Raw genomic sequence first — 17,507 nt, 5'->3', positions numbered from 1 at the left:
ACAAAAATAGAGTTATAGCGTAATAGAGCACCAGAGGACAAAAACAGGCAATTTGGCCCATCTAGTCTGTGCCAAACTGTTACTCTGCCTAGTCCCATCAACCTACACCTGGACTATATATAGCCCTCCATACGTCTCATGTCCATGTACTTAAACAAACATCTATTAAATGTTCAAAACCAGACCCTTCCTCTGGTAAAGGTGTGAATGTTATTGGGTTGCTGACTGTGAAGTTTTAAATTCAAACCTAGATCTTAAGCCTTAATTGATATAGATAACTATGAGTATCCTTACTAAAGGGAGGTTATACTGTACCAACCTTTGTTGTGTATTTAATATTACAGCAATATTGGAGTATACATTCTTGTTTCTTCAAAAAATTAATTACAGATTATATGTATAAATATGTGACTTGCACAGATCGTCACACTACCGCATGGTATACGCGTGTCTCACTTAAAGTAAACATGAAGGTGTTGATGCACCATCAATAACTCTCGGAGACGTGAGGCGAGATATAGGCTTTTATTCGCTGGAAGAAAGAACAAGTAGCAATTGACCACCATACTACATCCTGGAGACTGAGACCGGGGCTGTGTCTCCAATTGCCTTTATACCGGGGTCAGTGGGAGGAGCCACAGGAGCAGTCGGCGGGGGGGGGGCGTCTCCAGACAGGTATATGTAGTTCACCACATTCACCCCCCCTTTGTTTTAAAAGAGAGTCCCCATGGGGCAAAGTTTCTTACAAGTATATTTACAGGTTAGGTCTATCAGGTGGTCGAATCTGTCGCTGCGATCTACGTAGCACCGGTGGTGATTGCACAGGAGACGGTGGTTGTGCTGGTTCCGGCCTGACTGGAGGTGTCAGCCCACTAGGCGTCAGTGATCCCTCATGCGTGTGCGAGGTGCCTGGTATTTGTGTGTGCGAGACGCCTGGTATAGGAGTGTCGTGAGGAGTCTGTGTAGGGCTCGGTGTGCGCGGTGTCACCTCGGGTACAGGGTTCATAGTTACCGTGGAATGTTCGGGGTAGTGGTCTGCTGCTCCTGCGGGCGCCAGGTCACGGACAGAGACCGTGTCCTCCCGTCCATCAGGTAAGACCATGTAGGCATACAGTATGTAGTAGTAGGTAGTACTACTACATGTAGTAGGTGAACCCTCTCGACCAGCGGGGAGTATTTATTGCTCCTCGCATGTTTACGTAGCAGCACTGGCCCCGGGGACGTCAGCCAAGCCGGTAGGGTGGTCCCAGTGGCAGACTTCCTGGGAAAAGAAAATAGGCGCTCATGAGGACGTTGGTGGATGTACATAACAGTGAGCGGATAGAGTGGAGTGCCTCGGGGAGGACCTCCTGCCATCAAGAGACCGGCAACCCTTTTGACTTAAGGGCTAAAAGTGTGGCCTTCCACACTGTGGCATTCTCCCTCTCCACCTGTCCATTTCCCCGGGGATTATAGCTCATGGTCCTACTAGTAGCAATGCCCCTAGCCAGCAGGTACTGGCGCAGCTCGTCACTCATAAAGGAGGACCCTCTATCACTGTGGATATAGCAGAGATATCCGAACAGAGTGAAGAGCTGGCGCAGGGCTTTTATGACGGACGTGGCAGTGGTGTCGGGGCAGGGGATGGCAAAGGGGAACCGCGAGTACTCGTCGATAATGTTGAGCAAGTAGACATTGCAGTCGGTGGAGGGAAGGGGGCCCTTAAAGTCAACACTCAGTCACTCAAAGCGGTGGGTGGCCTTGATAAGTTGCGCCTTTTCAGGACGGTAGAAGTGCGGTTTGCACTCAGCGCAGACTTGGCAGTCCCTGGTCATCGTCCTGATGTCCTCAAGGGAGTAAGGCAGGTTCCGGGCTTTCACGAAATGGTAAAATTGGGTGACCCCTGGGTGACAAAGATGTGCATGGAGGGTGTATAGCTGGTCGAGCTGTGCGCTGGCACACGCTCCCCAGGATAGGGCATCAGGGGGCTCATTGAGCCTTCCAGGCCAGTACAGGATATCATAGTTGTAGGTAGAGAGTTCTATTCTCCACCGCAAAATTTTATCATTTTTGATTTTGCCCCGCTGTTGGTTACTGAACATGAACGCAACTGAGCGCTGGTCGGTCAGCAAGGTGAACCTTTTGCCGGCGAGATAGTGCCTCCAGTGCCTAATAGCTTCCACTATGGCCTGGGCTTCTTTCTCCACCGCGGAGTGCCGAATTTCAGAGCCTTGAAGGGTACGAGAAAAGAATGCTACTGGCCTGCCTTCCTGATTGAGGGTAGCGGCAAGCGCGAAATCGGAGGCGTCACTCTCTACTTGGAAGGGAATGGTCTCGTCCACCGCATGCATCGTTGCTTTGGCAATGTCCCCTTTAATGCGGCTGAAGGCCGTGCGGGCCTCGGCTGAGAGGGGAAATGTGGTGGACTTGACCGGGGGTGGGCCTTGTCTGCGTAATGGGGGACCCATTGGGCGTAATAGGAAAAGAAGCCCAGGCACCGTCTGAGGGCTCGGAGAGTGGTGGGAAGAGGGAGTTCTAACAGGGGGCGCATACGGTCGGGATCAGGGCCAATGACCCCTTTCTCCACGACATACCCAAGGATAGCGAGTCGGGTGGTTCCGAACACACACTTGTCCCTGTTATAAGTAAGGTTCAGGGCTTTGGCCACTTGGAAAAATCGTTGGAGGTTGGCATTGTGATCCGGCCAGTTGTGACCACAGATGATGATGTTATCCAGATAGGGAAATGTGGCCTTCAGTTGGCACTGGTCCACCATCCGGTCCATTTCCCTCTTGAAGACCGAGACACCATTTGTGACACCGAATGGGACGCGCAGGAAGTGATAGAGCCTGCCGCCCGCCTCGAAGGCAGTGTAGGGGCGGTCCTCTGGGCGGATGGGGAGCTGGTGATAAGCGGATTTCAGATCTATTGTCGAGTACACCTTGTACTGAGCTATCTGGTTGACCATATCTGCAATGCGGGGTAGGGGGTACGCGTCAAGCTGCGTGAACCTATTGATGGTCTGGGTATAGTCCACGACCATCCTATTTTTCTGCCTGGTCTGAACAACAACCACCTGGACCCTCCAAGGGCTTGTGCTTGGCTCAATGATCCCCTCCCTGGGCAGCCGCTGCACCTCCGACTGAATGAAGGCCCTGTCCCTCGCGCTGTACCTCCTACAAACGAGGAAATCTGCAGATGCTGGAAATTCAAACAACACACACACAAGATGCTGGTGGAACGCAGCAGGCTGGGCAGCATCCATAGGGACTCCAGTCCTAACGAAGGGTCTCGGCCCGAAACGTCGACAGTGCTTCTCCTTATTGATGCTGCCTGGCCTGCTGTGTTCCACCGGCATTTTGTGTGTGCTGTACCTCCTGTTTTTAGTTGCCACAGGTTTACAGTCGGGGGTCAGGTTGGCGAACAGCGGTGGGGGAGGGATCTTGGGGGTGGAGAGGCTGCAAGTGGTGTCAGTAGCGCAGCTGTTGGCATGGTGCTGGGTGGGATGTGTGGGTCGGTGTGTGTGTGTGGTCAGTAGTGGGGTATATGACGAAGTCCCACAAAACTGAGGATTCCTGACAGTGAGTGGTGGGAGGGGCCCGTCATATGCCATAGTCACACTTTCGAGATGGCTCTGGAAGTCCAGCCCCAATAGCACAGGCGCGCACAGTTGAGGCATGACCAGTAGCGCAAAGTTCTGATATTCTGTGCCCTGCACCACCAATGTTGCTACACAACCCACCCGGATTGTGACCCTCTGGCTTACCGGCCATGTCACGAGTCCGCAGCGTTGCATCGTGCGGTTAATAAAACTCTCAGTGCTGCCCGTGTCAAACAGGCAGCTAGTCCTGTGCCCCTCCACCAGGATGTCCAACATTGACCTTGCAAGCTGGTGTGGGGCGCTTTGGTCGAGGGTTACGGAGGCCAGAGTTGAACTGCCGTCTTGGTGCCCAGTAAGCACCGGTGGGTCAGGGGCGGGGCAAGGTGGCGCCGACAAAGATGGCCGCCGCCATGTCTCGCACAAGGTGGGCAGACAAGATGGCGGCCCCCATGCCTCGCATGAGGTGGGCAGGCAAGATGGTGGCGACCAAAATGGCGGCCCCCATGCCTCACACGCAGCGCTGCCCGACCCCGCTCATGGTTTAGACTTACAGACCTTGGCGAAATGGCCCTTCTTCCCACAGCTGGAGCAGGTTGCTTCTCGGGCCGGGCAGCGTTTTCGGGGGTGCTTTTCAAGTCCGCAGAAGTAACAGTGTGCAGACTTGCGACTGGCAGCAGCTGTGGTCGGTTTTGGGGAGTTCGTGGACTCTCGACTGGCAGCGGTGGTGGTGAATTCGCTCGCGGGTGGCGGGGTCTGCAGTGTCCACAGAACCGGCGGGGGATCGCGCGGCTGGACAGTGTCAGCGTTGTGCAGAGCAGCCTCCAGTGTGTTGGCCGTCTCGATCGCCGAGCGTAAGGTAAGATTGGCATTTTCCAGCAGCCGCTGGCACACGTACATTGACCTGATCCCCATAACGAAGGCGTCTCATACTAGCAGCTCCGCATGTTGTTCCACCGTCAGTCCCTTGTAGTCGCAAGCTCGCACGAGTGTCTGTAGGGCTCGGAGAAACTGCCTGCTCGACTCGTCGGTTCACTGTCGCCACGTCGCTAAGCGATGTCTTGTGTAGACGGTGTTCACCGGCCACAGGTACTGTCTTTTGAGGGCATCCAGTGCCCCTTGGTAGGTTGGCAGGTCTCTGATAAGGGAGAATACTTTTGGACTTACTCTGGATAGGAGGATTTTGTACATTTTGGCAGGCTCAGTCACTGGAATCACTTCCAAGTATGATTGGAAGCATGCAAGCCAGAGTTCAAAGGCAAGAGCTGCTTCTGGAGCTTGGGGGTCCAAGTCTAATTTTTCCGGACATAAAATACTTTCCATGTTTTAAAACTTCCAGCCAATAAAATTGATGCACCATCAATAACTCTCGGAGACGTGAGGCGAGATACAGGCTTTTATTGGCTGGAAGGAAGAACAAGTAGCAATTGACCACCACACTACATCCTGGAGACTGAGACCGGGGCGGTGTCTCCAATCGCCTTTATACCGGGGTCAGTGGGAGGAGCCACAGGAGCAGTCAGCAGGGGGGGCGTGTCCAGACAGGTATATGTAGTTCACCACAGGTAGACCCACATTCCCGGACTCCCATGTCTTCCTTTGAATTAGCTTAATATTTTGAAGTTATAAAGCATAACAGTGGTGTCTAGTTATTTTTAAAATAACTAGACTTTTAGTTATTTTTAGTTTTTAGTTTTAGTTCTGGGTGCCCTGAAAAAATGTCAGGACCTAGGGGTTGGTTATGTCCCTCCCATGGGAGTGAACACCCTTTGGTGTGCTGTAGCTCAGCATTCTGGTACCAACCATATCATCTGCATAAATTTCTTCCCATTTTAGTGATTCTGGACTCTGCCTATAATCGTCGACTATTCGTCATTACTTCGTTAAAGAATTGGTCCTGACAAAGAAGAATTAACACATCTCCTCAACTTTTGTGTTTTCCCAGAAAATTTTAACTGAGCAAGGGCTAGCCATTCCGTTCTTTCAGACCATGGGATTTTATCAACCAAATATACATTATAACATTAATTGTAACATAGACAGCAATATTGGTAGGCTTAGTGGTCCTACCTGTAGCATTCTTGGAGTACCATGTAGGCATTATATGTGTATACCCAAATGGTAAGTGAAACACATTCGATAGTTCAACTCTAGCATCCGTGTCCCCAACTTACCCCCGTTCGCCTAGGGTGAACTGCCGTCGTCCCGCCAATAGTGCGATACTTTGGTGTAAATAGGGTGTAATGCCCCCCCAGTACACACTCACAACACAAATATCAGACAATACACCAAAGGCGAGTAAATAATTGCAATTTATAGTTATTTCTTAGTGATGGGTTAGTAGAAACAGACAACCTGAAGGCGCCAAATCAGTAAGTTTATCAGTTTGTGCACATAATATTTTAATACATTGAAGTTCACACCTCTGGTTTCATCCACAATGACCTTCTGAGCCTTTGGCCACCGTCCGAACTGCCAACGTCCAGTATCCGTTGCCCTGGAGCTGCTGTCCACTCCTCACACATCCGTCCTCCTCACTCTCCTCCCTAAAAGGCCGTGAACTCCCGCTCAGCTCACACAAACAAGATAGCATAACAATTCTCCATCGGTTAGTTCCCCCCTTATAACCCAAACATTCCAGACACAGGAATCCATTACAGCATTAAGTAACATTATAGAGAAACCATTTCGTTATAACAATACAGAGAAGCCATTTTGTTAGCCTGAACAGTTAACACCACAGTTAATGGTACTGAAAGCCCTACACAACTTAGTGACAATACCTCGAGGCATCAGAGGCCCTTGGATTACATCACTGTTTCCGAAGAAATCACAAGAGATTAGCTAAAAAGGTTATCAGGAATACAACATTCCCCAGGGGTAGCCATCCTCTCCTCCTGATAGGTCTTTTTACCTTTGTATAACAGAACACACAAGTTAGTAAGACAGATGGGTTTTTATAAAAGTCAAAGGTGTAAATGATGATGATGTAATTCCATAATTAGCAGCAATCAACATATTTACGAAGTATGTTATATAAATTCTTAAAAATCATTCTTACCTATGTTAGAAAATAAGTATGCAATAGCCAAATAGGTGAGTGAAAATGTTTTTTCTGTGGGATTGTGTTATTAGACCAATTGTTTGCAACAGGCACATCCTGACCCTCCTCAAGATGAGGTAGGAAACATGCATACTGATGCACCATCAATAACTCTAGGAGACTGGAAGTGAACGATAGGCTTTACAGTGAAAAGGGAGCACGACATGTCGAAGACTGAGGGAGGAGCAGTGCCCCAATCGCCTTTATCCAGGGGTCTGTGGGAGGAGCCACAGGAGCAGTCAGCAGAGGGGCGTGTCCAGACAAGTATACAGAGTTTACCACATTCAACCCTCCTTTGTTTTAAAAGAGAGTCCCCACAGGACGAAGTTACTTACAAGTGTATTTACAGGTTAAGTCTATCAGGTGGTCGAGTCTGTCTCTGCGATCTACGTAGCACCAGCTGTGATTGCATCGGTGACGGTGGTTGTGCTGGCTCCGGCCTGACTTGAGGTGCCAGCCCGTTAGGCCCCCCATGCGTGTGCGTGGCGCCCGGTATGGGAATGTCGTGAGGAGTCTGTGTAGGGTTTGGTGTGCGCGATGTCTCGTGGGTATACACCTCAGTGGGTACAGGGTTCATAGTTACCGTGGAGTGTTCAGGGTCAGGGTCTGGTACTCCTGTGGGTGCCAGGTCGCGGATGGAGACTGTGTCCTCCTGCCCATCAGGTAAGACCACGTAGGCATACTGGGGGTTCGCATGAAGTAGGTGAACCCTCTCGACCAGCGGGGAGTATTTATTGCTCCACGCATGTTTCTGGAGCAGCACTGGCCCTGGGGACGTCAGCCAAGCCGGTAGGGTGGCCCCAGTGGCAGACTTCCTGGGAAAAGAGAATAGGCACTCGTGAGGGGTGGCATTGGTGGACGTGCATAACAGGGAGCGGATGAAGTGGAGTGCCTCGGGGAGGACCTCCTGCCAGTGAGAGACCGGCAATCCCTTTGACCTGAGGGCTAAGAGTGTGGCCTTCCACACCATGGCATTCTCCCTCTCCACTTGTCCATTCCCCCGGGGATTATAGCTCGTGGTCCTACTAGCAATACCCCTAGCCAGCAGGTACCGGCGCAGCTCGTCACTCATAAACCCTCTATCACTGTGGATATAGCAGGGATATCCGAACAGAGTGAAGAGCTGGCGCAGGGCTTTTATGACGGACGTGGCAGTGGTATCAGGGCAGGGGATGGCAAAGGGGAACCGCGAGTACTCATCGATTATGTTAAGAAAGTACACATTGCGGTCGGTGGAGGGAAGAGGGCCCTTAAAGTCGAAACTCAGTTGCTCAAAGGGGCGGGTGGCCTAGATACGTTGTGCCTTTTCAGGACGGTAGAAGTGCGGTTTGCACTCAGCGCAGACTTGGCAGTCCCTGGTCATCGTCCTGATGTCCTCAAGGGAGTAAGGCAGGTTCTGGGCTTTCACAAAATGGTAAAATCGGGTGACCCCTGGGTGACAAAGATCTGCATGGAGGGCGTATAGCTGGTTGAGCTGTACGCTGACACACGCTCCCCGGGATAGGGCATCAGGGGGCTCTTTGAGCCTTCCAGGCCGTTACAGGATGTCATATTTGTAGGTGGAGAGTTCGATTCTCCACCCCAAAACTTTAACATTTTGGATTTTGCCCCGCTGTTGGTTGTTAAACATGAACGCAACTGAGCGCTGGTCGGTCAGCAAGGTGAACTTTTTGCCAGCGAGATAGTGCCTCCAGTGCCTAATAGCTTCCACTATGGCCTGGGCTTCTTTCTCCACCGCGGAGTGCGGAATTTCAGGGCCTTGAAGGGTACGAGAGAAGAATACTACCGGCCTTCCTGCCTGATTGAGGGTAGCAGCCAGCGCAAAGTCAGAGGCGTCACACTCTACTTGGAAGGGAATGGTCTTGTCCACCGCGTGCATTGCTGCTTTGGCAATGTCCCCTTTAATGCGGCTGAAGGCCGCGCGGGCCTCGGCTGAGAGGGGAAATGTGGTGGATTTGACCAGGGGGCGGGCCTTGTCTGCGTAGTGAGGGACCCATTGGGCGTAATAGGAAAAGAATTCCAGGCACTGTTTGAGGGCTCTGAGAGTGTTGGGAAGAGGGAGTTCCAACAGGGGGTGCATACGGTCGGGATCAGGGCCAATGACTCTGTTCTCCATGACATACCCAAGGATAGCGAGTCGGGTGGTTCTGAACACACACTTGTCCCTGTTATAGGTGAGGTTAAAAGCTTTGGCCGCTTGGAAAAATTGTTGGAGGTTGGTGTTGTGATCCTGCCAGTCGTGACCGCAGATGGCGATGTTATCCAGATATGGGAACGTGGCCTTCAGTTGGCACTGGTCCACCATCCGGTCCATTTCCCTCTGGAAGACAGAGACACCATTCGTGTCACTGAAGGGGACGCGCAGGAAGTGATAGAGCCTGCCGCCCGCCTCGAAGGCGGTGTAGGGGCGATCCTCCGGGCGGATGGGGAGCTGATGGTAAGTGGATTTTAGGTCTATGGTCGAGTACACCTTGTACTGAGCTATCTGGTTGACCATATCCGTGATGTGGGGTAGGGGGTACGCATCAAGCTGTGTGAACCTATTGATGGTCTGGCTATAGTTCACGACCATCCTATTTTACTGCCCGTTCCAAACAACGGCCACCTGGGCCCTCCAAGGACTTGTGCTTGGCTCAATGATCCCCTCCCTGAGCAGCCGCTGTACCTCCGACTGAATGAAGGCCCTGTCCCCCGCGAAGTGCCTCCTGCAAACGAGGAAATCTGCAGATGCTGGAAATTCAAACAACACACACAAAATGCTGGTGGAACACAGCAGGCCAGGCAGCATCCATAGGGACTCCAGTCCTGACGAAGGGTCTCGGCCCGAAACGTCGACAGTGCTTCTCCTTATAGATGCTGCCTGACCTGCTGTGTTCCACCAGCATTTTGTGTGTGCTGTACCTCCTGTTTTTAGTTGCCACAGGTTTACAGTTGGGGGTCAGGTTGGCGAACAGCGGTGGGGGAGGGATCTTGAGGGTGGAGAGGCTGCAAGTGGTGTCAGTAGCGCAGCTGTCGGCATGGTGCTGGGTGGGATGTGTGGGTCGGTGTGTGTGTGTGGTCAGTAGTGGGGTATGTGATGAATTCCCACAGAACTGGGGATTTCTGACAGTGATTGGTGGGAGGGGCCTGTCATACTCCATTGTCACACTTTTCAGGTGGCTCTGGAAGTTGAGCCCCAATAGCACTGGGGCACACAGTTGAGGCATGACCAGTAAGACAAAGACTCGATATTCTGTGCCCTGCACCACTAGTGTCACTACACAACCCCCCTGGATGCCTGTTGTATGCGACCCAGAAGCCATGGCGACCCTCTGGCTTACCGGCCGTGTCACGAATCCGTGGCGTTGCACCGTGTCCGGGTGAATAAAACTCTCTGTGCTGCCCGTATCAAACAGGCAGCTCGTCCTGTGCCCCTCCACCAGGATGTCCATCATTGACCTTGCGAGCTAGTGTGGAGCGCTTTGGTCGAGGGTCATGAAGGCCAGAGTTGAATCACCGTCTTGGTCCGGCGCGGTGGGGTGCCCGATAAGCACCCGTGGGTTGTAGGCGGTGCGAGGTGGCGCCGACCAAGATGGCCGCCTCCATGCCTTGCACGTGGCGCTGCTCGACCCTGCTCGTGGTTTAGACTTACAGGCCTTGGTGAAGTGGCCCTTCTTCCTGCAGCTGGAGCAGGTAGCTTCTCGGGCCAGGCAGCGTTTACGGGGGTGCTTCTTGAGTCCGCAGAAGTAACACTTCACGGACTCGCGACTGGCAGCAGCTGAGGTCAATTCGCCGGAGGGTTGTGGGGTTTTCAGCATCCACGAGGCTGGCGGCAGATCGTGCGCCTGGACAGTGTCAGCGTTGTGCAGAGCGGCCTCCAGCGTGTCGGCCAGCTCGATCGCTGAATGTAAGGTAAGATTGGTGTGTTCCAGCAGCCGCTGGCGCACATACACTGACCTGATCCCTGTGACGAAAGCATCTCTTACCAGCAGCTCCGCATGCTGTTCCGCCTTCAGCCCACCGCAATCGCAGGCCTGCACGAGTGTCTGTAGGGCCCGGACAAACTCAGCGCTCGACTCTCCTGCCCACTGCTGCCGTGTTGCTAAGCGATGTCTTGCGTAGACAGTGTTCACCGGCCGCAGGTACTGTCTTTTGAGAGCATCTATCACGCCCTGGTAGCTCGGTTGGTCCCTGATCATGGAGTAGACCCGTGGACTGACCCTGGAGAGGAGAACTCTGTGCATCGTGGCAGGCTCGGTCACTTGAATCTCCTCCAGGTACAATTCGAAGCATGCTAGCCAGAGTTCGAAAGTGCTGCTGGCTTCCTGAGATTGAGGGTCGAGATCCAATCTGTCGGGTCATAAAATGCTCTCCATGTTTTAAAATCGCTGTTAATAAAATTGATGCACCATCAATAACTCTAGGAGACTGGAAGTGAACAATAGGCTTTTATTAACAGCGAAAAGGGAGCACGACATGTCGAAGACTGAGGGAGGAGCAGTGCCCCAATCGCCTTTATACAGGGGTCTGTGGGAGGAGCCACAGGAGCAGTCAGCAGAGGGGCATGTCCAGACAGGTATACATAGTTTACCACACATACCCATTTGCAAAGTTAGTAATCGGAAAGGATAACATGGCTGAGGTAGGCCCTGCTCTTCACTCTTCCAAGTTTGAGGACGATCCAGCGGAAAAGGTAAAAGATGAGTATGAGGCAAAGCAGTCATATGAGCCATAACCCATGGTAGTGCAGATTCTATATTGCAGTTAATGGAGTCTTAGGTGTGGAGCCATTATACAAAGGCAGAAGACACCAAACTTCAGTCTTTTCAAATTTCAACGTTTCAGCAGAAGGAGAACTCCAAAACAATAATTCCAATAATTAGGGGAATGGTCCATTGGAAGATGGCATAAAAAATCTTTAACTCAATTTAAAGTAGTGCCAGTCCTGTATTCACTGCTGCGGAAGTGGAGTTTGCAACAGCTGGAAAAGTCTTAGCTATTGTTTCAGCTAAAGTGCTAAGCCAGTCAAGGACTTAGCATGGGACTGCAACAGAAACCTGTGAAAGCTGGTGCCTCACTCATTTCATTGTGTCAGTTCAGTTACTCTAGAAGTGAATTGAGAAATATCCTTTTGATTTTACTGAGTTTTTTCTAGCCATTTTTGATGACTATCATGTTTTTCTAGAATATTCTTTGTTGCATCCATTGTAAATTGTTCCTTAAAACAATTCCAGCTGCTACCATCTGAGAAGCGGTACCGCAGCATAAAAGCCAGGACCAACAGGCTCCGGGACAGCGTCTTCCACCAGGCCATCAGACTGATGAACTCACGCTGATGAGTGTACTCTATATTACATTGACTGTTCTATTTATTATAAATTATTATAAATTACTTTGTTTACACATTTAGAGTAAAGATTTTTACTCCCATGTAGGTGAAGGATGTAAGAAATACAGTCAAATCAATTCAATTCAAGACTTGTGTTTTTGTCTTGAGATTTGCAACATGGATTTAGAAATCAAATAACTCCAAGAGTCTTTTCCTTTGTAAACATTAAAAAGTGGGTGATCCTCTTATAGCGGTATGTCTGAACAACTTTTGTCATCAGAAATTTTTGCCTTCCAAGAGAACCGAAGGATCACATCAGAGCCTTTATAAGAATGAGCACTGTCAAGGCATGGTTTTTAAAAAATATCATGAAAGTTGTTAAGGGCCAAATTGTTAATTTGCCTGTTGATGATAACGCACAGCAATACTTGAAGGCTTGTTTATGTAACATTGTCCATTTGGCAGTAATATTATCAATGCAATCCCAAAAATTTGCGTTATCAATTGGTTTCCAACAAAGAGGTTTGTTTATCCTGATTTTCAATTTGTAGTCATAGTCTATTGGAAATATAATTGTACTCATAGGGACACCAATTGTTCTGAACTAATTTTAGTAGTAAGATATAATTCACATCATGGCACAAACTATTCACAACTATTTGATTCAGGACAAATAGGAAATCTGGGTAGATACAATAGTGTCTGGGACTAAAATCTCTTAATTTTTACGGACCTAACAGTTTCAGTTCACTGAGGAAGAAAACATTTTTGTTTCATCTTGCCTTCTTCAATGCATCTATCTATCATATCTTCCCATGCAGAAACCAGATAATGAGCTTTGCTGAACCATTTAGAATATAAACCAGTAATGCAGAAAATCGTCATGTTACATTTACATTTAACAATGGAGTGGAATAGTGGCCATAGCTGGGGAAATGGAAACGTCTAAAATCTACTCTACATTCATATACTTGTTGGCCATAAAGGGAAATTGCAATAAGATATCCATCTAATGTAAAAGAATCTTCATGAAAAAGGGGTTTTTCACAATGATCCAATCTAATGGTTTCAATGTCATGTTTCTATTCAATGACATAACAGTGCCTATACTTTCTTCAAGTCTAGAAAGATCCATGTCAAGGGATTCCTCTATCAGTTTATCTTCAATATCTGGGCTGGAATGTTTCAGTTTTGTTAGGGTTTTATTAATCATTTCTACAAGTGATTCTTTGCCTTCCCATGTACCTATGTTTATTCCATCTGCAATATTGTCAGAGTGAATGTTTAACTGGATGGGAACAATCACTTTGCCAGAGGCAAGTATTAAGGTTTCCAGTGTATCAGTTAACATATGACCAAGAGGTAAGGGCCATTTGGTGACATTTAAATTGAAATCATCATTGCAAGCAGAGCTTCTTAATCTAATACTGTCTGAGTCATTAAGATCAGGGGTGTCCGAGCCAGATGAGACAATTTCTGGAGTAAGTGGAACTTCATTCGTTAAAAAGCAACTGGTATGCAAGTCAGCACTGAGTAATATTGTTAAAAGCACAAATATTAACGGTAAAGTATAGCAAGAGCATTTCTTCCAAAAAATTGTATCTTTCTTACTCTGAAAACAACAATGCACTTTGGGTGTATTATCCCTGTGCAATGTACTCTAGCTATGAGATCCTCCTCAAGCGAATAGGAATTTTTACATTCTTTTTAGATCTGAATACATGTTCTATCTCATCTCACCTCTCCTCCTGTCAAGTTGCCTTTAGGTGGACTTTGTACATTAAGAAAGAAGGTGCAACAGTATTATGTAATCCTTTTTTCACAATTTATGGACAGTTGCACTTCAGGGACAAGTGTAGCCAACTTTTGTCCTTTAGAGTAGACCAGCTTTGCCAGGCTTCGTTTAATCTCCTGATTCCTTCTCTCCACAGTGTCACTCGACTGGGGGTGGAATAGAGTGCTGTACTCCCTTGTACGCCTGTTTGTTCATGCTTGGCCTGAAAACCTTCACCAACGAAGGAAGACCTTGCTCGGCATGTGTGCAGGCAGGGGTGTCAGCATGTGGGAATAGGGAGTTTTGGAGTGCTGAGAGAGTTACAGCCTCACTGCAAGCAGTCGTAGGGACTAGCCGTGCATATGCCATACAAAGACCCACTATCAAAAGAATAAAGCTATTAGGTTTCCGGTAAGATGGGTTGCCCTGGGATGCCAGAATGGGCCTGCATAACTGATTTGCCACACTTGCACCGGTACAGTTGATTTTGTTTGTCTTATAGGAGGTGGTCTTGTGACTGCTTGTTACAGGGCAGGCATTCATTACTGTTTGCAACAAACTGCTTACAATCACTCAACATGTAAGGCCACTGGCATAACGTGATTCATTTTGCACGAGTGGCTTGACTGCCTGTGGTGAACTAGATATACCTGTCTGACTGCTCCTGTGGCTCCTCCCAAGACCCTGCTGACTGCCCCTGTGGCTCCTCCCACAGACCCCTGTATAAAGGCGACTGTGGCCTGCTGCTCTCCCTCATTTTCCCCAGGATGTAGTGTTGTTCTTCAGTCAATAAAAGCCGATATCTCATTTCCTAAGTCTCGGCGTGAGTTATTGATGGTGCATCACTGCCATCATGGAGTCTTGGTGGACTTCTTGAATCAGTGCTTCCCACTTATGGGCAAGAGGTATTTGCTTCTTAACCTTTTATTGTAGAGCAGCAAACCCAAACCTTACCTTCACCATCAGCTTCATACCTGTACCGTAGTGGAAATCCTCTGAGATTGGGTTCAGTCGTATCTCAGAGAATTCTTCAAACATCATCCTGGTTATTTGTTATTTGTTGCTTAGTTACTACCAGAATCCTGACCTCCCTTACTGTAGTAAGGTCCATCCCGTCAGCTTGTTTCTTTCTCGTTCATCGACCAGTTTATTACCATAGCGATGTAAGTGGCCTGCAGTATGTCCTGAGATGTGTAACCAATGGTCTTAGTCAATAATAATTTGTAAATATTCTTCCACATGGACAAATGTGGAAGTAGTTTACCTCTTTGTGTCCTCTATCTGGTAGTTGACCAAAAGGGAAGATCTCTTTCTACTGCATTCCCAACATAATTAGTGTCAGTACATATCAAGACAGATTCTGTTATATTTACCTGTTTTAGACATAATTCTAGGGCTTTAGCCTCTACAAGTTGAGCTGTATAATTCCCTAAGTGATGTGCTTGGAACTCATATGATTCAAATACAGTTTCTGATGAAAATTTTCTTTTTACTGTATATTCCCTGTTCCTGCCTGTAATTTTGTGGATCCACCTTCCTGCATTTTCATCACAGTACCACATTTGAGAATAGTGCTGGAAAGGATGTCATGCTACATTAGGCCGTGGAGAAGATGGCAATTCCAGACCAACACTGAATCAATGAAGGAGGATCAGCTGTTGTGGCAGGGCTTGAATGCTATCGCCTCTTATAAAGTAAAATCTAGTGACATAGGCATCAACAGGGTTTGGCTTCCAGATGAGCTCAGTGGCTTCTGTCCTTGTTTTGACCATCAAAACATGGAGGAAGCTTCACGAACTCCCACAGCCCCTGATGACCCGATGATTTCAGTTTCTGAGGCTGATGTGCGAGCATCCTTCAAGAGGGTGAACTCACAGAAAGCATCCGGCCCAGATGGAGTACCTGGCTGAGTATAAAGACTTGCACTGATCAACTGGCTGGATTGTTCACTGAAATATTTAGCCTTTCACTTCTGCAGTCTGAGGTACACACTTGCTTCAGGCAGGCTTCAGTTATAACCAGTGCTTAACAAGGACGTGGTAACCTGTCTTAATGACTATTGTCCAGTAACATTTACATCTACAGTGATAAATTGTTTTGAGAGGTTGGTGATGAACCATAACAACTCCAACCAGAGAAGTAAATTGGATCCACTCCAATTTGCCTACCGGCACAACAATTTAATAGCTGATGCCATTTCATTGGCTCCCAATCAATCCTGGAACACCTGGTCAGCAAAGATGCATACATCAGAATACTCTTTATTGACTATAGCTGGACATTCAATACTCCTCAAAACTAATCAATAAGTTACAAGACCTTAGCCTCAATATCTCTTTGTGCAATTGGATCCTTGATTTCCTCACTTGCAGATCTCAGTTGGTTTGGATTGGCAACATCTCCTCCGCGATCTCCATCAGCACAGGTGCACCACAAGGCTGTGTGCTTAGCCCCTGCTCTGCCTGCTTTACACTTATGGCTATGTGGCTAAGCACAGTGCCAATGCCATGTTTAAGTTTGCTGAATGGTATTTGAACACTGGAAGAGGTGAGGATGTAGATCAAGAATGGCACCTGCTCTTTATGGAACTTGCACTTCTCTGGTTTGGCATAAAGGTTGCGCTTGAGAAGTCATCTGAGAATCCTCTGGACATGCTGATGAGAGTGCAAATAGATCAGAACGCTATCCAAATACATGAAAACAAACTGATTTGGCATGTTGACCAGGGCTTGAAAAACAGCAGGGGCATTAGCCAGATCAAATGACATCTCAAGGTACTCATAGTGACCAGTGCAGGGGTTGAATGCTGTCTTCCACTTGTTCTCTTCTTGGGTAAGAACCAGGTTGTAAGCATTATGTAGATCTATATTGGAGAATACAGTAGTTCCTTGGAGATGTTCAAATGCAGAGACATGCAGGGGTAGAGGGTAGCAGTTGTGCACTGTGATATTGTTCAGGGCTGATAATCGATGCAGGGACAAAGTTTTCCATCCTTCTTGCTCACAAAAAAAGCCCATTCCTGCTGGTGGGGCTGATGGATGGATAAATCCTAAGGTCTCCTTGATGTATTCTTCCATAGCCAGCATTTCTGGGAAAAGAGCCAACCGCAGGGAGGACAACTATCTGGTAAGAGGTCACTGGTGCAGTTGCATGGCTGCTGTGGTGACAGGGAGGTGGCCTTCTTACTGAAGACCTCCAAGAAGGTCCACAAATTCATCTGGAAAACCAAACATGTCCACACTAGCAGTTGGCACAGGAGGGGATATTCTGACTGTTATGTTTGGTCTTTAACAAAGACAAACTTGAATGGGAAAAAAATACAAACACACAGTTTATTTACAGAATGACTTCATCTTGACCACATTTTACTTGGGACACTCTAGCCTGCCAAGAGTGTGTGTGACCCATTCACCAGTGTCTCTTCCAGTTCCGGGTGAACTGTCCATATTGCATACTGGGAACTGAAGTTCTTTATTATGTACACACATAATAACACACTGATAGGTGCTTGAGCTGGACCCAGACAGGTAGAGAGAAAGGCCTGTCCCCAGTCTTAGAGCACCTTTAGGGACTAATCAATCCATGGGTGTGTTGGTTTTGCCAGGAAAGGCCAAATACCAGTGACAGTTCAGGCAAATCAACAAGATAGAAGGACAGCTGTGCTTTTTACCACTAGTTGGAGGGGTTAGTTGGAAAGGTGGATCTTGCCAGTGCCCAGAGACCAAACATCCAGTGTCTTGACACT

Source organism: Hemitrygon akajei, chromosome 11 (genome assembly GCF_048418815.1).
Source record: "Hemitrygon akajei chromosome 11, sHemAka1.3, whole genome shotgun sequence".
Taxonomy (NCBI): Eukaryota; Metazoa; Chordata; class Chondrichthyes; order Myliobatiformes; family Dasyatidae; genus Hemitrygon; species Hemitrygon akajei.
The sequence above is the reverse complement of the archived record's forward strand: the minus strand, read 5'-3'. Positions refer to the sequence as shown.